Below are 15702 nucleotides of genomic sequence, written 5' to 3' on the forward strand. Positions count from 1 at the left end.
GGTCAATGCTTGCCAAGAGAAGTCAAGAAACCGAGATTTGTGATCCCAAATAACAAATTGAAGGAATATCGCAAATATATGAAAGACCATGCATTGATCTGCAAATTTATAAGAATCTGGCCATCAAAGAAGGATCTTTTCAAATGGATTCAACTAAAATGGAAAGCAAAAGGTCCTATGGATCTGAAGCCAGGAGCCAAAGGCTTCTTTACAGTGATCTTCGCTAGCCTTGAAGATAAGGAGAGGGTTTTTAAAAACAGACCATATTTTTTCTACAATGTGAGTTTATTAATGCATTTCTGGGAGGAATGCTACAACCTAGACCAGGAAAAGTTTTTGGTAGCTCCAATATGGGTTTATCTGTTCACTCTCCCAGTGGATTGTTGGGATTCGGAGATCTTGGAAGTGATCAAAAATTTTCTAGGAAATGTTGTCAAAGTAGAAAACTCCACAAGAAGAGGATGCTATACCTCATATGCAAGGATATGCATCTATATGAATATTATTTAACCTTTTTCGGAATACATCGGGCTTGAATATCAAAATGAAGTCTGGAAACAGTCGCTAGATTATGAGCATATACCTTTCAGATGCCGAAAATGTCATGAATATAGACATATGTTCAGAGAATGTCCTCAAAATAAGACAAGTCCAATAGTGGAGGAAGTTCCCCAGGATAACCCTAAGGCCCCAGACGAGAATGAATGGTTTCAAATTTCTAATAAAAAGAGGACCCAAAAACCAACTTAGGTTGGCAATCTAAAACAAAGAAGAAGAATCAAGGAAATAACAATAGATATGAAGTCTTGATAGAGGAGATGGACCAGATGGAAGAACCATATCGATTGGAAAGTAAAGAAGGCGAGAAGGCAATACCTAAGGGAAACACCAAGCCAAAACGAAAATCTCAGGGAGAGCCGACAGAAAAGGAGGAAGATGATAGCCATCAAAACCAAGAGACCATGGAAATAGATGGAGTAAAAGAGGATTTGAGCATATAGGAAATAATACTTAAGCGTTTGTCGAATGAATGGAAACATTTGGATGAACATTTCATACCAGAAGAGTAAACGCGACTATACATAGAGACGTTTCAGAAATACTAGGAAAAGAAAAGCCAAGAAGGCAGGAATAATCAGGAGAATCAAGGCTCTCAAGCCCCTTCAAAACCTAACCAGAGTACGCAAGGAAAAGGGAGCAAGAAGCAAGGAAGAAAGAATATGCAAGAATCAATCCAAATGGTGGGAGATATATTAGTGAATTCAGGAAGGTTGGTACTGCTTTAAGTGGTTTTCCACCAAATTCAAAAGTCTTCCTAATGATAATTGTATCCTAGAATGTGAGAGGCCTCAATAGTTGAGGCAAACAAAGATACCTTAAGTAAAGGATCAAGAAAGAAAAAACGAGAATTCTTCTACTTCAGGAAACAAAGGTAGTAGAAGACAAATTAAATAATATTATTAAGGGTTTCAAGTCGCATTACGAGGTTATGGCCTTTGATGCTCGGGGCAGCGCCAAAGGATTGGCAATCCTATGGAATCCAATGGAGATAATCCTTGAAGACTGGTTTAGCCTTCCTAGAATTCTCTCTGGAAAGTTTAGACATATTGGCACCCGAGATTGGCCCCTCATTTCGACGGTTTAGGGCCCCCACATTTCAGGAGAAAAAGAATATTTCCTCCATAATTTAAGCAATCTTCGAAGGATACATGCAAAGGATCTATGGATTCTTGGAGGTGATTTCAATCTTATATTGTAAATGGAAGAAAAAAGGGCAATATTAGCAGACTTGATCCTGGAATGGAAGAGTTTAGAGATATGATCCATGATCTCCGGCTAGTGGACATTCCAACAGTCAATGGAATCCACGCTTGGAACAATCGTCGAGGAGGAGCTCATTAGGTAGCTTCTCGTTTAGACATATTTCTCCTTTCTGAGCAATTGGTAAGTTGACATATTTTCTTTGAGCCCTCTATTCTTCCTTACTCTGGCTCAAATCATTGGCCAATAAGACTAGAGATAGATCTCAAGATTTCCCCTTGAAATTGGCCTTTTTGATTTGAATCGTTTTGGCCTAGGGACAAAGACTTCATAGGAAAGATGGACACCCGGTGGAAGGAAATATTTGTTCAAGGTATAAACGTTGTGCATACATTTCAATTTAAACTAAAATATCTCAAGCAGCACATCAAAAAATGGAATAAAGCTAAGTTTGGGAACATTCTGGTGGAGAAACATTGGTTGCAAGAACAAATGAAAGGACTACAACAAAGAATGATCCTAGAAGGGTGTTATGAGGCTCTAGCAATGGAAGAGTGTCATGTTCTTACTGAACTAGAGGAGAGGAGGAAACATGAGGAAAACTTGTGGAAACAAAAATCTCGAGTCCAATGGCTTCGGGAAGGACAAAAGAACACTAGTTTTTTCCACAAATCTATGATACATCATCGTCAATAGAATAAAATCTTCTTCCTAAAAGACCCAACAGGAAATCGACTCACCCAGCATGAGGAAATGGAAAACTTGTTAACAAACCACTTCAAATCCCTTCTTTCTGAATCGAATTCGAATAGAACGGAAGCCATCAAGAGAATCATCAGGCATATTCCTCAGTTAGTTAATCGAGAGCATAATATTGCTCTGATGAGGGCAATCACCTTGGAGGAGGTGGAACAAGTAGTGAAAGGAATGGCTAAGAATAAAACTCCAAGGCCAGAAGGATTCACTGCAGAATTTTTCCAAGTTGCTTGGCATTTCATTAAACAAGATATATTGAATGTGGTGGAAGAATCTAGGCGATCCAAAAAGGTAGGTCATGGATTGAACTCTACTTCCTAAAGTTGCTCACTCATAAGATCCATATGGGTTCAGACCGATTCCTCGCTATAATGTTATATATAAAATCATCTCTAGGATTTTGGCTAAAAGACTCAAACCCCTCTTGCCCAAACTCATATCTCCAGAACAAACTGGTTTTGTGGAAGGTTGGAAAATCCTGGATGGAATTATAACCTCCCAAGAGCTAGTCCATTCCCTAAAATAGCTTAAAGTTCATGGAATGATGATAAAACTTTATCTTTCTAAGGCCTATGATCACCTCAGTTGGCCTTAGATCTTGAGTATCGTCAAAGCCTATGGTTTTGATTCTAGATGGATCCAATGGATTTTCTCCCTCATATCTACTCTTGTCTTTTGAATTCTACTTAATGGCTCTCCCTCAAGATCTTTCAATCCTTCCAAAGGTCTTTTTCATGGTGACCCCTTGTCTCCCTTCCTATTTATTTTTGCAACTAAAGGTTTGGGAAGATATATTTGTTGGGCTTCCCAAACTTCCCAAATAAATGGCCTCCATCTTTGGGGTACTGACTTGCCTATCACTCACTAACAATTTGTGGATGACATAATGATTTTTTGTAGTGTCTCTTTTAAGGAAGTGAGAAAATTAAAGAACATTTTGGAAGATTTTATGCAAGCTTTTGGTACCCAAATAAACAATGACAAATCCCATATTTTTTTCTTTAATACTTCGAAGACTATCCAAACTTTCCTTGTCAGAATGTTGGGCTTTGGAATTGGGAAGCTTCTTGTCAAATAATTGGGGATACCTTTAGTAGTAAACTCTTTAAGAACTACATGTTGGAAGGAAATCCCTCAAAAGATTAAATCAAAACTGATAGTTGGGCGTTCATGTCCTTAAACTTTGCAAGTAGAGTGGTGCTTTTAAAGGTTGTCTTATAGTCAATTCCCGTGTACCAACTCTTAGGTCTAGTTGCTCCTAAAGCTTCTTGTCAAGCCATAACATACCTCATTAAAAATTTCCTCTGGAGAGGAGCTCAGCAAGCCAAAAAATGGACTTTGGTATCCTGGACTAATGTGATTAAACCCAAATTAGTTGGAGGTATCAGCGTCTAAGATTTGGATATTTTAAATAAGGTGTTAAGAGCTAAATTGTGGTGGAGATGGGTGAAGGGAGCTCCTGATCTTTGGAAAAAAATATGGACATGAAAATATAGAATGCCAAAACCTCCAGCAGCTAAGTTGAGAGATAGATCCACTCCAAAGGGATCTTCAAATTGGAATTTAGCTACAAGCAATAGAGAGCTTGTTAGAAAACACTCTTTTTGGGAAATTCAGAATGGAAAGAGTGCTCTATTTTGGCAAGATGCTTGGCAACAACGAGAGAAATTGTTTAGTAGACAGAACTTGAGTCAAATCTTCCTTTATAGTAATAATCAGAATTGTTCCATGGCAGATCATTATTAGAGGCCTATGCAGCAGGACTAGAACTAGAGACATTGGAAAGACCAAAATGATTGGATAGAACCTCCATTAACTAATCAATGGAAAGTATTAAACAAAGAATTGCAATCAAGGAAAATAACAATCCAAGAAGGACTAGACATTCTACGCTGGGGATATTTGACTAAAGGAATGTTCAATGTTAAGGAGGCATACAAACTAGTTGCAGAAGACGCTCTTAACAATTACAGCCCTATATGGAGGAGAATCTGGACAGAACAATTATGGCCAAATATATATCTTTTTCTTTGGTTATTGTGTCGCAAAATAATCTTAACTTGGGATCACCTACAAAAACGAGGAGTATGTGAACCTTCCTTTTGTATTATGTGTCAAAGGCAGGAAGAAACAACAAAACATTTGTTGAATGCCTGTCAGGTAATGGAGCAGTTATGGTGTAAGGTAGCTCAACTCTTTTCCCACTTAGACAGGGACCAACATAGCATTATCACAACCATAGAAGTCTGGAGAAAAGGTATTTTTTCAAGTCCAGTGATCAGTAGAGCCTGAAGACTAGTTTTAGGTTTCCTCTTTTGCGCAACTTGGAAAATGAGAAATAGACAAATTTTCAAGAATCAATACTCGAATGTGGAAGGAATATGGACAGGTATCATTTAGAATATCTGAGAAATAACTCTAGCTGAGAAATAGCATCTAGACGATTCGTAGGTGTCCTCCTAAGAGGCCCAAATTCTTTATCAACTGAACCTATCCCTTCAAATGATAGCTCCTTCATCATGGAAACCTATGGTTCTTCCTAGACTATCCATGTCTCAATATTCATGCCCTCCTGTGGATTTTGTGAAACTTAACTTTGATGTTGCCTCGAAAGGCAACCCTGGGGATGTAGGGTATGGAGGCCTTTTCAAGGACTATAAGCACAATGTTAAGATCCTATATGTTGTGGATTTATGCCAGTAATAATGAAGAAAAATTGATAGCCCTGGAAAAAGGCTTAAGCATTGCAGTAAGGGAAGGATACAAGAAAATGGTCATTGAATGTGATTCTCGACCTGTTATTGAAGCTCTCAAAAAACTCAACCAAGGATCCAACAGTGACAAGATTAGTCCCAGTTGGAGACTTGGCCGACTCCTTCAACATATTGGAGCTCTCATTAAGAGGTTTGATTATATAATCGCATCCCATGTTAGAAGAGAAGGAAAGAGAGTTGCGGATTTTTTGGCGAATTGGGGATGCAAAAACGTCAACTAGATGTTGGATCAATCATGGAAATTAGTAGAACACGGTGAAGGATGGGATCCATTAAAATAGACCTTATTAAAATATGCAAGTGACAACGACTCTCAAATCTAAAATTTGAATTATAGATCCCTAATCGGGGTGCGAGACAGGGCATTGAAATCAGCGAGATCTGAGTCAAGGACAAAGGCATGATCGCCCATAAGGCGAGGTGGTCGATTGATGGATCACATTTAATCATTTGCATGTGTAAGGTGGCATCGGTAGAGGGAAGATATCTTGGGAGTTGTGGAGGAAGGCAATGTGGTTTTCTCCGATGTTTTGGCTGCAATTTGTTTATTCACTCGTTGATTAGAATCAGGAGCTCGGTTCAGGTTGCAAGCTTGGTCATGGGAGGGAGATGCAAGTGTACTTGTGGCTTCTAGAAGGCAGTCATATGATGCGGGTATGCTTCTTTTGTTTCCCCCAATTCCCTCCTCTTGAACCTAGTTATGTGTGTATGGTCAGTTGGTTTAATGGTTGTTTCTAAATGCGATTTATGGCAAGTCCTAAAGCAATCTGTGTTGGGTCTGAGGCTATTAGCATGAAAGGTGAAGCTCGTCCTTTGCGCTCTGTCAGTCTCTCTGTGGTTTATGGATTTTTTCTATCCTTGATGGCTTTGTATATTGAAAGTAAGGTTGGGCTCATTTTTAATGTAATGGGGAGTTGGGTATTCAATGATGCAAGATACCTAAGGAAGCACCAGTCACTCCCAGCGAACTGGGTAAATTGAGTAGAGGGGACCCCGGAATGGCAGATATCCCTGTCCTCTTTCGAGTTCTAGACTATATCGAAAAACAAGAATAACCCATTGAGCTATGGTCGTTTAAAAGGTAGAGAGCTTAAATGGTTTTTTGAATTTCCTGCTCATGCCTATTTTGTACTATGCCCTTGAATATGTACAGGTTTCTTTTGCCTCCAACTAAGCTCTACTCTCGTGCCTTTTGGTCTGCTCATTGGACGGGTGTTTTCTTGGCTAGAATTTTGGTTGATATGCACTAGTAGTATTACTTTTCCGGGATCTGTTGATTTATTTTTTATTTGTGTCTGGTTCGGTGGTTATCGGGATTGTTTGAATTGTAGTACTATGGCTTGCCCTGCCTCCTCCAAAAGAAATTATGGTTGGGGCGGAAATTTTCAAAGTCAAAACGATAGTCATGGGCGCATGGAAAGGCAGACCCTGACTCCGTTAGTCAAGGGTAGAGGTCGTCAGGGTATAGTTGGAAAAGTTCGAGATACTGCCCAAGTTTATTATAGCAGCACCCCTCCTCTTGTTCGTCAACTGATAAATGGGTGGGAAGAAGTAAAGGAGAAAGCTGAAAATATTGTCCCTGACTTTGGAGAGCAGTTATCTTTAGTGTAGAACCCAAGTCATTCTCGGGGAAGACACACCCAATTCCAGCAGTCAGTTTACTTATACTAGATTATGAAGAATATAGTTGCAAAAGTTATAGGGTCCAGCTCAGCTGGAGCATCAAAACCCAATTCTAACCTCCAAGAAATTCACAGGGAATTTCAGTTGATTCAATGTCATATCCAACTTCTAATGTTTGTCTCAATCGGATTTAAAAGAATATCTTGTGTCTTCCACAGACTAAGCTCACAGGTTCTAGTGCCAAAGATCCGGCACATGTGAACTCTTCAGATGAGTAATCGTCAGACTAGCATGGTTGTTCTGTTAGGAAAATTTTGAGTAATGTTTAGTTTAGCTTCTCATAAAATTACTTCTTGTTGTAGTTATCTAGATATTAGGACTGCTAAAGATATTCAGACCTATATTGCACTTCTTGACATTAAGAAAACATTTTAATTTTGGATGGCTTATCATGCATGGCCAACAAATCCGATTTCCTAGTGGGCGGGTTGAGGTCATCTAACATTTGTTGGATGTGTATGTATTCATGTCTGCTTTTTGAAATGAAATAGAAGAGTCCTACCCAGCTTACAAAAAAAAAACATTGCACAATCTAGAAAGAATAAGGATATTCAAAGGTGTCAAATATATTTTTAGATTAAAAATGTTAATTTCATCAACAATTACAATTTTAACAAATATTGCATAAATTTTGGTAACAATTAATAGAAAAACTTCAAATACTTCAAATATTTAACCTCTTTGGTTTGGTTGTAATGTAAACATGTTACAAATTTATTTTTTTAAACTACTCAAAGAAAAAAATTGATTTCATCTAAATGTTTTACGAAATTGTCTTTTTCTATTTATTCAAAGTAACAAAAAAAAATTAACAAAACTCTTTTTGGATTAACAAAATTATATATATTAAATTTAATATTATAAAAATTCAATACAGGGTATATGTTCACACTCATTTTGACGAAAAAAAAAAAATATATATATATATATATATATAGATATAAAATTATAATTTCACAAAAATTATATTATTAATTTTCAATATTTACAATGAACAAAGTTTTGAGCTCTACAACAAAAAACCTAATGGCGGCAAGGCGGTGAAACCCTTGGGGCAGCGCGAAGGAAGGGCCAGAAGGTCATCAGCAACCCGGACCAGCAGAAATTGGCAGAGAACCAGGCAACAACGATATGACAGAAGATGTCAGGAGGGGAGAGATCCCCTCCTATCGGGATACAGTGGCAGGAGAGGGACAGAGTAGCCAGGAGACAGAGGAACGGAAGAGCGCAGGACCAGTGCTAGGAACTTCCTGGCAAACAGGCCACAGAGGAAAGTGCCTGCCATGTGCAACGGAGAGACCCAAATTCGTGATTCCAGCAAATAAACTGGAAAAACACAGAAGCTATATGATGGATCATGCCCTTATCTGCAAGTTCGTAGGAGTCTGGTTGTCGGAAAGAGATCTTACCAAGTGGATCTAGCAAAAATGGCAACCCCAAGGCCACATCGAGCTCAAGCTGGGAGCGAAAGGCTTCTTCACGGTAATCTTCTTTAACCTGCAAGATAAGGAAAAGGTATTTGAAAATGGCCCGTATTTCTATTACAATGCCGGTTTGTTCATACGCTTCTAGGAAGAATGCTACAACCCTGATAAAGAAACCTTTCTAGCTGCGCCTGTCTGGGTTCGCTTATTCGGGCTCCCCATAGACTTCTGGGACCCGGAAATCTTGGAGGGGATAGGAAACTCAATAGGCAGTTTCGTGAAAATAGCAAAAACCACGAAGAAATGAAGATACACCTCGTACGCTAGGATCTGTGTTTATATGAACCTAGCAAACCCCATCCCAGACACAATAGAACTTGAATATCATGAAGATGTTTGGCAGCAGAACATAGACTACGAACACATCCCGTTTAGGTGCCGTAGGTGCCATGTCCATGGACATCTAGCAAAGGAATGCCCGATAACACGGGAGGAAGAAGAAAGTAGAAGCCCCCTGCAAAAAAAGAGAGAGCCAACAGATCAGGAGGAATACCAAGAGGTGAAAAACAAAAGGAAAGTAAACAAGGAAACCCCCCAGAAAGGAAGGAAGGAAAAACAATCAGCCCCAGAGAAACCAAACAGCTTTGCAGTTCTGCAGGTAGAGGATGAAGAGGAAGACCAACCCATGGAAAATCAAGAGGATAAGGGGTCGGACAGTGGTGAGAGCAGCGAAAGAAACCACTCAAAAAGGAAAGCCCTGAGCGAGCCAACAGAGAAAGGTAAGGAACAAGAAGAACAAGCCGAACAGATGGAGATAGACCAAGAGAACAACAGAGAAGAACTAAGTCAAGAGGAAGTAGTCTTAAGAAAACTTCTGAATGAATGGAAGAACCTGGATGAGAGGTTTATTCCGGAAGAACAAAAGAGGTTGCATGCGGAAACCTTCCAGCGATATAAAGCAAAACTTGGAAAAGGCAAAGCCTCACCAGAAGAACTCCAAGAGACCCAACAGGGAAGCAGACCTGATCAGCAAGGACAAGGTAAAGGGGGGAAAAAAAGAGGAAGAAAAAACCTTAAGGACTCTATCCAACTCATGGGAGAAATGTTAGTCAATACAAGGAGAGTGGTCCCGCTATCAGTGGTATTCCAAAACCTATCCCAAGTTAACCAATGATTTTGACATCTTGGAATATTAGAGGCTTAAACAGCAAAGGAAAACAGAGACATCTGGCGGCAAGACTGAAGAAGGACAAACCCCAAATTATGCTTATCCAAGAAACTAAAATCTCAGGCCTGGAGGAAATTCTCAATCAAATAAAACCGAGATATGAACATGTAACTATAGATGCCAAAGGGAGTGCAGGAGGGATAGCAATTATTTGGAATCCAGCAGAAGTCCTAACTGACTGGTGGATAGGAATGTCAAGAATCCTGACAGGGAGATTCAGGCTCATAGGGAAAAGTGAATGGGTGGCGATCTCGGCTGTCTACGGGCCCCATACCCATGCCGATAGAGGCATGTTTCTCAATCAGTTGGCAAAGCTCAAAAATATGCACCAGGAGCAGAGATGGATCCTGACAGGCGACTTTAACTTAATCACTTCTAGAGACGATAAAAAAGGTGGAATAAGCAGAGAAGACCCAGAGATGGAAAGATTCTGAGACGTTCAAACAGAATTAAGGGTGGTTGATATCCCAAATATAAACAAGAAATTCACCTGGAATAACAGAAAAGGCGGGACCAAACAAATTGCATCAAGATTAGACAGATTTTTAATCTCGGAGCACATAATTGGGCTGGACATCTTCTACGAAGCCTCTATCCTACCCTCAATAGGGTCCGACCACTGGCCAATAAAGCTCGAAATAGCCTTGAACAATCCGAATAAAAAGAGGCCCTTCCGGTTCGAGTCCTTCTGGCTTAGAGCTCCTGATTTCCTAGACAAAGTAAGGAGCTGGTGGCAGGATAGCAAGAGTGGAAAGGAAGGCCGCAACAAAATGCACTCTTTTCAGCTCAGACTCAAAGAAATCAAGAGCAAAATCAAGAAGTGGAACAGGGAAGAATTTGGCAATATTCAGCAGGAGCAAGGCAAACTCCAGTCCAGATTGGAAAGAATACAGCAGCAAATCATCTTGGAAGGTCGAAATGAAGAGCTGGCTGAGGAGGAAGGCAGGGTAATCACTCAAATGGAAGAAAGGCGAAAACAGGAGGAAATTCTGTGGAAGCAGAAATCTCGGGTCCAATGGTTAAAGGAGGGGGGAAAAACTCCAAATTCTTCCATAAAGCAATGCTGAGTCATCGCCAGCACAACAGAATCTTCTCCTTGAAAGACAGTCATGGAAACAGAGTGACGCAGCAGACAGAAATAGAACAACTCTTGGTGGAACACTTCAAAGGCATTCTCACTAAACCAAATGTCAACAGATCTGAGGACATAGACAAGGTTTGCCATCATATCCCTAAGAAAGTTTCCAGAGATCAAAATCTGGCTCTGCTCAAGGTAATCACCAAGGAAGAACTTGAAGAGGTAGTTAACAAAATGCCAAAAAATAAGGCCCCGGGTCCTGATGGCTTCACCATTGAGTTTTACCAGGCGGCTTGGAGTTTTATGGGGAATGACCTGCTAGACATAGTGGAAGAATCCAGGTGTTCAAAGTGCATGCACCTGGGCCTGAATGCCACTTTCCTAGCTCTAATCCCGAAGAATGGCTGCTCGGAGGAACCGCAGGGTTTCAGGCCCATCTCCCTATGTAATGTTGTTTACAAAATTTTAGCAACAATCATGGTAAACAGGCTAAAGCCGATCCTGCCAGATCTCATTGCCCCGGAGCAAACAGGCTTTGTCAAAGGGCAGCAGATCACAGATGGCATCATAGTGGCCCAGGAAGTGATTCACTCCTTGAAAAACTTCCGCACCCTAGGTATGCTTATCAAACTTGATTTGGCTAAGGCGTTTGGCCACCTTAGCTAGGGATATCTGGAAGGCATTCTTAAAGCCTATGGATTTGACCAAAGATGGATAAACTGGATCTTATCCATGGTTGGCACTCCCATGATGTCAATTCTGTTAAATGGCACCCCCTCCGAAGCCTTCACTCCCTCCCGCGAGCTGAGGCAGGGAGACCCCCTGTCTCCTTTTCTCTTCATCCTAGCTGCGAAAGGCCTGGGTCGGTTGGTTAAGGCTCAAATCTCCAAGGATCAGCTAAAGGGCCTTCGAATTTGCGGGAATGATATACCGGCTTTGCACCAACAATTCGTAGACGATGTGATGCTATATGGTCAAGCCACACTGAAAGAGGCCCAAGGAGTCATCAAAACTTTATCTGAATTCAACAAAGCTTCTGGGACGAAGATTAATAAGGACAAATCGGAAGTGTTTTTTTTCAACACCCCACAGGCTGCCCAAAGATTCTTAGCGCGCACTCTGGGCTTCAACATCAGAACCTTCCCGTCAAAATACCTGGGCATTATGTTGCATGAGCATCAATACAGGACGGCCAACTGGGAACTTCTAATCAAAAAAATCCGAGATAAGATGGAAAACTGGACCTTTCGCTCGTTGAATGCCCCAAGCTGGCTAATCCTTCTGAACACTGTTCTGCAGGCTATGCCAATTTACCAGATCTCGTGCCAAGCTATCCCAAAGACAGCAAGCCAAAAGCTAGTCGCTATGTTCAATAAATTCCTCTGGCAGGGCATCAGCAAGTCCAGAAAGTGGGCCTTAATTTCATGGGAGTGGCTAAGTCGGCTCCCCAAAGATGGCGGTTTAGGGCTTTGAGACCCCTTCGTCCTCAACCAAGTCATGGGTGCAAAGCTCTAGTGGAGGTGGACTCAGGGCGGCCCTGACCTGTGGAAGGTGATATGGGAAAGAAAATACGATGCGGTAGGGGAACCCGAAGGAAGACTAAGAAGTGAGATAGAGATTAGAGGTTCAGCAATCTGGAACCTGGCGAGGGGCAACAAAGACCTGATAAGGAATCACAGCTTTTGGGAAATACAAGTAGGGGACAAGGCCAAGTTCTGGGAGGAATCATGGCAGTAATGCGAAAGACTCATCCATAAGGACAACCTTCACGACATCCACGCTTTTACGTCCTAGGCTGAGGCAACAACCGTCGGTAATTTCTGGAAATCAGATGAAGAAGGATATTGGCGCAATTGGAAACAGAAAGAGGATTGGGAAGGGGGCCCAGAAACTGACAAATGGAACGAGTATTACACAGAGATGGCATCTCGTAAAATAGCAAGGAAAACAGGGTCCGACATTCTTAGAGGGGGTAAACGAATTCAAGGTAATTTCTCAATAGCAGACGCCTACTACCAAAAAATCAATCAAAACCAATAGCCGGAAAACAAATAATGGCAAAATCTATGGAAAATCAAACACTGGCCGAAAGTTTCATTATTTGTTTGGACTTTACTCCATGGCAGAGCGCTTACCTGTGACCAGATGCAGAGGAAGGGTTGCCAAGGTCCATCCCGTTGCGCACTCTGCAATTCCCAAGAGGAGACTATGGAACATCTGATGAACCGATGCACAGCCAGCAATTCCCTGTGGGAAAGTCACTTCAGATTGTTTGAGCGCCACCACAGAAATTACCGGAACATTATAAACACCATAACAAACTGGCCGAGAAAACCTTACCAAAATCTGGTGGTCAATCGTGCATGGCTCCTTTCCGCCGGATTCCTGCTCTGGAACATCTGGAAAGCACGGAATGGGGCAATCTTCAAAGCGAAATCCAGATCCCCAGCAGCCATATGGGAACAAACCACCAGGAACATACGTGAAACAATCCTAACGGAAAGCTAGAAGGACGAAGACTGGTAGGCGTCGCAAATGGAGGAGGCAATCCTGAAAAGACTTGAGGTAAACCAGAGTATGTTAAATGGGGGTGTCAAAAGAACAGACCAGATCAAGGAAGTGGCTGAAAGTAACCAGTATCGCCATCCCCCACAGGGATTCATTAAGCTTAATTTCGATGGCGCCGCAAAACATAACCCGGGAGAGGCTGGCATTGGGGGAGTCTTCAGAGACGCTGGGGGAAAAACCCTGCGAACCTTCGTGATGGACTGCGGGGAAGCCTCAAATAACGAAGCCGAACTGCATGCCTTGAAACGAGGCCTGGAAATTTCTCTACAGGCTAATTTCAAGAGACTCCAAATTGAGGGAGACTCGAAGTTGGTGGTAGACATGGTCAGGAAACTACAGCAGCAACAACCAGCGGACAAAATCAGTAAGAGCTGGAGAACGGCATGGCTTGTGGGAGAAATCAGGAAGCTCCTGCCTAGAATCGACTACCTAATTCCGTCTCACATTAGACGTTCTGGAAACAAACCGGCGGACTGGCTCACGAACTGGGGCAGTCGGAATCGAGGCAAAGAGATCGACAGTGAAGGTCTGTCTCAACTGCTCCCGGAGGAGAGAGACCGCCTCCAACAATTGCTTGACATCGATAAAGGTGGTAAAGGCAGGCCCGAGGCGAACGGCCAGGATCAGGCGGCACGCAGCAGCTGTGGGGAAAGATCACAGCGGATGGGAACGGACAGCACATCCGTGGGAAAGGACAACAGTTATAGGAATGATAGAATCGAGTAGATGACGGGGCAAGGTAGGACAGGTCGAGGGAACGGAGAAGAAGCGAGACACGAAACATCATCAAGGAAGGATCTGGAGTTAGCTTGGGAAGTCGAGATAATTGATAGAGGAAGGACGACAGGTGGCACAAGGAGTACAAAAAGGTTACGGCAGGAGCTGCCGAGAGAATATTGGAGTAATGACGCATAAAGCAGGTCAATCAAGTCACGCCCCATCCCGAGATAGGGATACAGGGCTGTTAGTCAGAAAATTAAATGGCCATGTGGAGGCCTGGTTGGTAGGACAACGGGTAGATAACAACCAATGCCCGAGGAGGCAGAGGGAATGCTCATACAGTTAGGTAAGAACCACGAAAAAAAACGAAAAGGCGACAGCGTGACCCTGCGACCAGGCCCCTTCCTCGACTCCGGCAAGAAAAGGTGGTATGTTTTCTATCATCCCTGTCCTCCAGGCGTTATGTTAGCTAGCAATTACGTTATCCTTGTTCGACCAGAAATGTTCCGCCCCTGTGAGCAGAATATCAGTAGTAGAACTGATAGTGGCCTTCCCGACACTCGGTCGAATCTCCTCTTTCTCTCCAGAGCAGGGGAGGCCTTGCATGGCGATAGTTCTAGTTCCTATTCAGAGAGATGGGAGGCGAGGGGGGCTTTGTTGGGACTCATTGTGCTCCAAGATGGGTACCACAGCCCCGGCCATATCTGTTCCCTGGATTTCTTCCGTGGCTCTCAACACGGAAGCTATCCTCACCAGATGGCTCAGTTTACTGCGCTTCGCCACGTTGTCTGGCGCGGATTTCCTTGGGCTAATGAGAGAGGGAGGCGGGTCTTAAACCGCTTCGCTAGGAGTGTTGTTTTAAGGGTGCAGAGTAGCAGCCATGCTGAAGCCGGGATGGTCAACGAGTGGATTATGACAGTGTTTCACCTCAATAGCACTGACTTGTGGTTTTCTATTGTGATAGGTAGAAAAGCTCATACAATTTCAAAGTCCCAGGTCCGTGGCAAGATGGCACCGAGGAAGGCTAAATCTGCAAAGAACTGGGAAGATGGCACCGAGGAAGGCTAAATCTGCAAAGAACTGGGAAGATGGCACCAGTAGCCATCCGAGCAAAAGGGGCAGGAAGCCGGACTCTGAAAAGATCATGCACACGATAAACGCGTACATGGCCGGGATTCCTCTGGAGATCCACACCCAAATCAATGGGTGGGAGCGTGAGCTGCAGGATATCAGTGATAACAAAGAAATCCCCTGCGAAAACTGGGAGGATCTGATCCCAGACCCAGGAACCACAAGAGGCAGAAACTCCCTGTTCAATAAAACGCTTCAGCATTACTGGATTATGAAACATGTGGTTGGCCGAGCTATGGAGGTGAATCAGGTCATCCGTGAAGAGGAGGACGAGGAACGCAAGCAGGCTGAGGAGCATCTCAAAAGCCAGCTGGCGAAAGAAGCGGACAATATCAAGAATACTTTCGTGAAAGAGATCGCGGTCGTCCAAGTCCAGGCAACAAGAAACCATCTGTTGCTGAAGAACATGGAACAAATGTTGCTGGACCTAAAATGGGCCATGGAGCAGAAGCAGCTGAAGCCTGGTACCAGCGCCTCAACCCCTGCCTCGGTCAACTCGTCAGACGAGGATTAGCTGAGCTGAGTCTTTTCTTTTTGCTTTAAATGTTGATAAAACAGAATTGTGTCTGGCTGTTAAGT

The sequence above is a fragment of the Pinus tabuliformis genome, chromosome 5_2 (assembly GCF_031772625.1).
Source record: "Pinus tabuliformis cultivar Carrire ecotype Pingquan chromosome 5_2, CPIR1, whole genome shotgun sequence".
In the NCBI taxonomy this organism is placed as follows: Eukaryota; Viridiplantae; Streptophyta; class Pinopsida; order Pinales; family Pinaceae; genus Pinus; species Pinus tabuliformis.